A 9,634-nucleotide genomic window follows, 5' to 3' on the forward strand; every position below is an offset into this window, starting at 1 on the left:
TATCTTCGATACTTTTCCTTATAAAAAACAATCGGATTGCTTTGATTTCGCTACTTAGATCCAACTTTTCGAATCTCCGCTACTAGCCTTTAGCCCGCTAGCATCGCACATGTGGCCTCTCGCCTATTGATCTCATTTACACCCGTTTCACTGAAAGGATACGGGTTATATCCAGGATTTCAGTCCTAAATTAGTAGTGATATTGGTAGTATCACTACTAATTTACTGTTCATCTGTTATAATGGCGAATATATCGGATGTGTGTCTAACGTTACCTCTGAGTGCAGGTGAGGACACATTAGAGCTGCATTCGGTGCTGTTGGAGCTGGAGTCCGTGGAGAAGCAGATCCGTGGTCTGCTAGAGAGGCAAGCCGAGCTGCGAGATCGGCGTTCAGCGCTTGAAACATCAAGCGCCGATGCTCACAAGTCAGTGGTTAGTAACTTTTTGACTCCGACCTCGTCTACTCCGTGTGCTTCTCTGCACAGGACGCAAGCACCCAGGACGCGATCATCCCTGGCTTCATTCACTCCGGCACCGACACAACACCATGGGCCCTGGGTGATTCCTCAGCGGAAGACACGAGCCAGGACCAGACCAAGAACCTCTCCACCTCTCCAGGTCTTCGAGATCTCCACCCGGAACCACTTCTCCCCTCTTCGCGAGTCGGAACGCGACGACGCCGTGATCATCAGCAGTTCGTCCGTCATGTCCGTGCTACCTCAGGTAAGGGTAAGGTGCGCACTCACTGCTTTCCTGGTGCTTGTGTTCCAGATGTCGCTGCACATGTTCCCGAGATCCTGAACGCTGACGAACGCGTCGGAGCTGTTGTGCTGCACGCGGGAGTGAACAACATCAGTCTGCGGCAGACGGAGGTTCTGAAGAAGGACTACAGGAGCCTGATCGAGACGGTACGCAGCACATCACCTGAAGCAACGATCATCGTGTCTGGACCGCTTCCCACGTACCGACAAGGACAGGAAAGGTTCAGTAGATTATTTGCACTAAATGAATGGTTAATGTCATTGTGTAATGAACAGAAACTGCTCTTTGTAAATAATTGGAATCTGTTCTGGGAACGACCTAGGCTCTACCGTGCTGATGGCCTGCACCCCAGCAGAATCGGAGCGGCTGTTCTGTCGGACAACATCTCCAAGACGTTACACACCATATGACTAGTAAGTCAAAGTCCAAATCACAGTCTTTGCTGTCCCAACTTAATTGATATAAGTAGTGTAGAACATTATGTAGAAACTGTGTCTATTCCTCGTTTAGTGAGGCCAAACAATAAATCTACTGTAGGATCTAGGAAAAATCTTATTGTAATTAAACCTGAAAATCTCAATATCAGTGAACAAAAACAATTTCTAAAGCTAGGTCTTCTAAACATTAGATCGCTCACACCTAAGGCGGTTATTGTAAATGAAATGGCCGCAGATAATAGTTTCGATGTATTCTGCCTTACTGAAACCTGGCTTAAACCAAATGATTATTTCATCTAAATGAGTCCACTCCACCAGGATACTGTTATAAGCATGAGCCCCGTCTGATCGGTTGTGGCGGCGGTGTTGCAACAATCTATAGAGATATTCTAAATGTTACTTAGAAAACAGGTCACAGGTTTAATTCGTTTGAAGTACTCGTGCTAAATGTTACGCTCTTAGATGTAAGAAAGAAATCCCTATTATCTCTAGCCTTGGCTACTGTATATAGACCTCCAGGGCCCTATGCTGATTTCCTAAAAGAGTTTGCAGACTTTCTCTCAGATCTATTGGTCAATACCGATAAAGCAATAATTGTTGGAGACTTTAACATACACGTAGATAACACAAATGATGCGTTAGGGGCTGCGTTTACAGATTTATTAAACTCCTCTGGGGTCAAGCAAAACATCAGTGGTCCCACTCATCGTCTAAATCATACACTAGATTTAATTATATCATATGGAACCAATCCAACTGATATAGATATTGTACCGCAAAGTGATGATGTCACTGATCATTACATGATAACTTGCATAATACGTACTCCTGAAATTTGTCATGTTGCGCCACGTTATCGACCAGGCAGAACAATCCTTCCAACCACTATAGATAGATTCTCAAATAGCTTACCTGATCTATCTCAGCTGCTCAGTGAACCCAAACAAACAGATGAACTAGAGGAAATGACTAGCAGTTTGAGCACCATTTTCTCTAGTACACTAGAAATTGTTGCACCAATTAGATTACAAAAGGTTAGAGAGAAAACTAAAGCACCATGGTACAACAGTGCTACGCATGTTATCAAGAGAGAAACTTAGAGCGTAACTTAGAGCGTAAATGGAAACAAACTAATTTAGAGGTCTTTAGAATCGCGTGGAAAGACAGTATGTCACGTTATAAAAAGGCTCTAAAAGCAGCCAGGGCTGAGCATCTCCGCAAACTAATAGAAAATAACCAAAATAATCCAAGGTTTTTATTCAACACCGTAGCTAGACTAACAAATAAACAAACATCACCAGAGCAAAATATTCCATTACAGTATAGTAGTAATGATTTTATGAATTTCTTCAATGAGAAAATAGAAAGCATCAGAAACACAATTGTAAATGTACAATCTTTTATGGTGTCTTATGATTCAGCCTCAATTATCGCCCCTCAAGAACAACTACACCGCTTTACAACTATAGGACAGGAAGAGTTAAATAAACTTATCATTGCATCTAAACCAACAACATGTTTATTAGATTCAATACCCACTAAACTACTGAAAGAAGTGTTACCTGTAGTGGAAGAGCCTCTTCTCAATATTATTAACTCGTCTTTATCTTTAGGTCATGTTCCAAGAATATTCAAACTGGCAGTAATAAAACCTCTCATTAAGAAACCGCAATTAGATCCAAATAACCTAGCAAATTACAGACCCATTTCAAATCTTCCATTTATGTCTAAAATTCTAGAAAAAGTTGTGTCCGCTCAATTGTGCTCTTTCTTGCAAGAAAATGATATCTATGAAAAATTTCAGTCAGGATTCAGACCGCATCATAGCACAGAAACTGCGCTAGTTAAAATTACAAATGATTTACTTTTAGCTTCTGACCAAGGCTGTATCTCAATACTAGTTCTACTCGATCTTAGCGCTGCGTTCGACACTATAGATCATAAAATACTCTTGGATCGACTACAAAACTACACTGGTGTTCAGGGACAGGCATTAAGCTGGTTTAGATCGTACTTATCAGACCGTTATCATTTTGTCTGTTTAAATGTGGCAAAATCGAAGATAACGTCAGTAGGCTATGGAGTGCCGCAAGGATCGGTGTTAGGCCCTCTGCTATTCTCAATATATATGCTGCCACTTGGTAATATTATAAGAAAACGTGGAATTAATTTCCACTGTTATGCTGATGACACTCAATTATATATTTCATCACGACCAGATGAGAACACTAACTCATCTAAATTGACAGAGTGTCTAAATGATATAAAATGCTGGATGACGTGTAATTTCCTGCTATTAAATTCAGATAAAACGGAGGTATTACTTATTGGTCCAAAAAACTACCCCCACAACCTTGTACAATACAACTTTAATTTAGAAGGATGTCCTGTTACTTTATCCACTACAGTAAAAGATCTGGGTGTTATACTAGACCGCAACTTGTCTTTCGAAAATCATATTTCATATGTTACAAGAATAGCCTTTTTCCACCTTAGTCAGTTAGTTCATGCATTCATGACCTCGAGACTAGATTACTGTAATGCTTTATTAGCTGGCTGTCCTGCATCCTCAATAAACAAGCTACAGTCTTAACATACCTGAATAGGAATGGGAACGGAAATGCCAGGGAGAGGAGACCCCACCCCATTGGCCAGCCAATCCATACCCCAAACTAAACTAATCAGATGATAAAATAACTTATTCTGCCACAATAATATTACATAAAAAACAGTAGCAGTCAATTTCACATGATTTACAGTAGCCTTGTGATATTGTGGCATCAGTATTATGACAATCTGTTATTCAAATTACTTTTAAAGGGTTAGTTCACCCAAAAATGAAAATTCTGTCAGTAATTACTCATCTACATGTTGTTTCAACCTCGTAAGACTTGCGTTCATCTTCGGAACACAAATTAGGATATTTGTGATGAAATCTGAGAGCTGGGTCACTCCTCCACAGGCTTCTAAGGGATTTTCTTCTCTGTGGGCCTAGAGTGAGTTTACTAGTGTAATAGCGCAGCGCTTCTGTGTCGTTAAATTGGCTCACTATTGGCCGACGCTGGTCATGTGTGTGATGCGTGTGACGTGTGAAATCTTTCAGAGTATCACGGCACTGCATGAATTTCTGCAGTAGTATTGGGATGTGAAATTAACAATTAATATTAAACAATTTAATCAGAGACTCTGATATCAGTCAATCAGGCCACTAAAAGATGACTACTGTAATTCCTCAAATAAAAACCGGTAGTCAATTAAACGCCGGCTGGGCCTCTGATAGTGGCCGGGGGCGGGGTCAACACAGACAATTAAAGGCCGGTCTTAAATTAAGGCTGGGGAAAATTTAGTGTTGATAGGTAATCTCCTAAGTGCCTTTCATGTAATGACATAACGTAACATACTCATTTTCCACTAGATATTTCCCTCTAACGTTACATCTCATCAGCAATTTCGATTTTGGCACGCACTGCAGGAGCTGACCACTGAGGAGCGGATGTACAGTGACGTGACATCACTGCCAAATTCAAACTGTGCTTTCGCGCTATGGCTGGCGCTGAGCTAAAGACGGACTTTCAGCGCTGGTCATACCGTCCGTATATATCACAACTATTCAGTGTTTTTAACCACATAATTTTTATTTTAGGTTTCAGACATAAATACATATAATTTATAGCAAAACAATACATTTATAGTTTGTAAAATACACAATGGTGTCTATGGAACCAGCAATAATTATTCATTCAAATATATTTGCCGAGGTGTTTTAGGGTGCTTTCACACCTGCCTCATTTAGTTCGGTTGAATCGCACTAGAGTTTGTTTTCCCCCTTGGTGCGGTTCGTTTGAGCAGGTGTGAAAGCAGCAATCGCACATGGGTGCGCACCAAAAGCGGACCAAATAAGCGTACCGAGACCTCCTCGAAGAGGTGGTCTCCGTACGCTTTCAAGCGAACTCTGGAGCGGTTTGTTTGTGGTGAGAACGTGATCCGACCTCGAACAGACCCAACTGCCAAAGAACTGCGCATTTTTGGACTTAACCAGCTGCCGTAGTCGAACAAAATTATTATTTAGATTGTCAATAGCGCTCCCTTTAAGCCATGACTGACTTACCGCGTTCTGCACTCTCACTAAAATCTCATCATAAACCCTGAAGTTGTCTGCACTGCACAGTGAATTTCTTATTTATATCGCATCTAGACTTTGTTGTTTATGGGGGGATTTGCGAAAGGATAAAGCTCGTGCTGATTCTGAACATAATTTTTTTTTACTCTACTTCCAGTTCACCGGCCACTTACTTTCATGTATTTTAGGAGAAACTGATGAATTCACGTGCTGTAATAAATCCAACAGACAGGAATCTCTTAACTGCTGCGGCCCAAACAAACATCTCACGTTACAGATAAAGATCATTGATAAAAGTTTTTTAAACGACAAAACAAACTCACTTGCATGTATTTGAGAATCGGAATAGAAGATAGTTGATAACATGGTAAGCAAGTTTGTTAATATTTAGAAATAAAAGTGCTACATCTGTCAAACAGCGCTATTTTGGCTGTGGTGAATCACATGCCAAGCATGACGCGTCACCATGGAAACATGGGGGGGCGGGGGGGATCGCGATGCCGTCTCAACATAGTGATGTCTATCAGCCATCGCGATAGATGATTGCATCGTCCATCGGCCCAATCCTATTATTTATCAAAAAGATGGAATTAGAAATAAAGGCCTGCCTCTAACAAAAGCCTGCTTCAAATAAAAGCTTGTTACCTCCTGCAGTTCAGGTAAATAAAGGCCCCGGTTTTTATTTGAGGAATTACGGTATACAATCATTAAAAAGTGAACAACATCATCTAAGTTTCGCTTGCATTTTTCGCCATAACATTTGTGTTTTTTTCCCTCCACTAGTTAATGCCACATTGTGGCATAGTCGGATTATTTTAAATTTTGATTTACTTTTCCCTCCACTTGTTAATGCCACACTATCACCAATACATGACCAACTTCATCTGATGACATTTTCTCCTGCATTTTTTGGCATAACAAATATTATAAGAAATACACAGTTACAGCAGCCAGAGACAAACTAATGATAAGACGTCAAGGGTCAAGAGCCCAACTAAAGCAAACAATAATCACCATAATTTATTTTCAATGATACATCAACATCTAAAGTTGGTCATGTATTGGTGATAATGTGGCATTAACAAGCGGAGGGAAAAGTAAATCACATCAATCCCAATGCTAATGTTGTGGAAATTTTAATATTCATTGATCCCAAACAGGTATCATAAGAGAAAGAACCTATTCAATGTATAAAAGTATATGTGTGTACGTGCTTGTGCGTGACGTTTCAGGAACATATGGGACAGGACCTCTGACCTTAGGGACGGTCAGATTTGGCCAGTTTATTTCAGTACCAGTTTGTGTCTTTAAGTAGCAGTAAGGACCTTATCTGAGTGGGTGCAAGGTACAGCGGGTGAGGAGGAACCTTGAAAACAGTATAAAGGCTGTCTCATGTCTTCCTGTTGTGTGTCACTCTCTTGCACAGCGTAACTTCTGTGTACTAGACTGAACCTATTCTTGCAAGAATAAATACTTTCCTTTTTATTAATTTGACTCTGAGTGTCTCTTACGCAGTGATGATGTTTAACAGAATTTTTGCCACAACAATTTTGGTGTCAGAGTGGGATTCCTTGGAAGTGCCTTCTGGACCTGAGAGCGGACGGTGTTTGGCCACCTGGACTGAGCAGTTCCAGCTCTACCTCGTAAGCTTGAGAGAGAGGGGCCGACCGCTATTGGGTCCGGGAGGGGCTCCACTGGAATCAAAAGAAAGCGAACCCGTGGCAACCAACATATCTCTGGTAAGAGACGTCTAAAATATTTTCTTTTGGGGAAAAGTATTTTGTTTCGGGTATGAAATGTGAGTGAACCATATTGGCTGAGGGCTGTTTCTGTGGTACGTAATCTGAGATTAATTGAGATCTATATATAGATCAAGAGGTTTCAAACAGATACGAGAGGAAATTATCTGAGATTAATTGAGGTCTGTAACAGATCAAGAGATTTCAAACAGATAGGTAACCTGAAAATGAGTTGTTCCGCCACGGAGGAAATTGTTTTTAGGTACTGAGGCTAATTAGGGGGAACCAGAACAGTTTTTGGTAAACCTTAATTAGGAGTGCACTAATAGTGCAACCCAACCGATTTGGGTTAAAAGAAAAAATCGGGTCTGTTGGGGACGCCTAACAGATCAAGAAAACGCGCGTTGAAGAGAAATCCACAGAGAAGCAGCCAATATGGGGAAGTCTCAAGGTAAGCATGCAAAATTTGATACACCGGTTTTTCTATCAAATGAGAAAATTATGGGGGAAAATTTATGTTTTAGATATTGAAAAAACTGAGAAAATACCATGATTTCCCCAGGGAGGGAACACTGAGCACAACTAGACTGAAAGTAGTGCGAGAATCAGTTGAACAGGGCAGTGAGAAACAAAAAGGTTGTTATGGCTGCATTCAACATGTGTGAATAGGCAGATAAAAAAGTCGAACTGCCAGGAGAAATAAAGTTTTTACTTCTTCATCCAGTAAATGGATGCATGACATTAGATGTCTGAGAACTTAAATTTACATGATAAGGATTGAAGTAGCAAGCAGCAATAAGGCTGTCTGTGTGAAATAGAGGGAACTGTAAGTGAGAGACTTGATGGAAGAGGGAAGTGAAAAACAAAAAGGTTGTTGTGTGAGATATGTTGTTAGCAAACAATCATGTACTGGTTAGATAATGAAGGAACTGGCATGTAGAGAAAAGAAAGAATTAGCATGTAGAACAGAGGATACAGAAGGAACTGGACATGTAGGGAAAGATTGAGAAGGAATATAGTAGAAAACTATATGTGATGAAAATAAAATGTCTGACAGAATGTATGGAAGTCAAATTAACTGTTTAAATGGTATGAAAAATGAGTTTCAGAATAAAAATAAGGCATTGAGTATGATTAACGGGGATTAATGTGATATAAAGATAAGGAATGTTTCATTAAGCAAAATGGGGAAAAATTCTATATTTTAATGGTAAAATAATGATTGAAATTAGGTTTAGTTTTAGTTTGATAACCATTGTGTTTTGAACCTAGGGTCCAGCTATGCTGGAGGTACAGCAACAGGGTTTGATTATTCAGCCCGGTTCCCGGATGTTAGATATGTACTTGTTCTGTAATTAGGGTTGTTGATGATAATACCAAATTAGTAAAATGTAAAGACAACTTTGACAAAAAATTCTGGAAATCAATAATGTATAATGGTGGATATTTGTTGATATTAAGTCATTGAAGCAAAAGATATTGTCTGTTTTATAAATGAAATTATGGGTCAGGATAATTTCCTTGGACAAGTATGACTAAAGTTAAACGAAAACTTTGTGAAAACAACTTAGAATATTTTGAGCATTTCGATGCAGCTCATGAAAATTAATGCCAATAATAATGATAAAGATTATGATTCAGCTATTGGGATTGAATCCGCCACTGGTGGACTGTAAAAGAATACAGAGAACTGCTTATCAGTGGCTCTGTTTACATTCCTGAATGGGACACACACTGCTTCAAGGGTGTGCAGTAAGTTGGAGCCGTTTGCAAGCTCACAGTGATCAAACTATAGTAAAGGACAGGTGTCTGATGCTGTAGTTGAGGCTGACACATGAACCCACTAGATGACAGAGAGTGTCTTGATTGTGGTCAGCAGGACAATTTAACACGTAACTATAAATGCCCACCGAGAAGGTGTAAAAAAAACAAAGTGTAATTAAGTGATATAAATTTCTGGTGTTAATGTGGGCTTGAAAGTAGATCAGTGTTTAATATGATGATATTAAATTTTCGTCTGAGAAGGAACAAGAGATAAAAACGAGATCAAAGGATTGAACTCTTAAAGTGAATCCTTTTGAAGAAAAGATCTATAATAGTAATTTTTATAAGTGAATTGATGAATAAAGGTTGAGGTAAAATTACAGATAATGACTCCAACAAATGTGAGTAGCAAAATATATCAAAGTAACTAACAGGATGATTGTGTTGTAATTAAACATTTAAAAAAGGATTTTAGAGTATATAGAGAGACTAATCTCACAGATGATTTACAATAACTGCAAAAGTATCACAAGCAGAGAGTGCTTGCCTCGTCAAAAAGTAAATCCTAATTGGAGATTGAGAAATGTGAAACGTTATTGAGAACTAGAATAATTATTTTTATGTAAGAACAAATAAGCAGAAGTAGTAGGCTACTGAATTAACAGTTGCTAAATGTAAAATGTGTTGAAAGGCATCTGATTAAACAAACAGCTTGAAAAGTTGACCATGAAAGAACTAGAAGCTGATGTTTTGCTTTCAAAAGATAAGTCTGCTATTGGCTGTAATGAAACAGTTCGCTTATCTAAATCTG

Source organism: Siphateles boraxobius, unplaced genomic scaffold (genome assembly GCF_051911475.1).
Source record: "Siphateles boraxobius isolate OS27281-9 unplaced genomic scaffold, OSU_SipBor_1 6, whole genome shotgun sequence".
NCBI classification, from domain to species: Eukaryota; Metazoa; Chordata; class Actinopteri; order Cypriniformes; family Leuciscidae; genus Siphateles; species Siphateles boraxobius.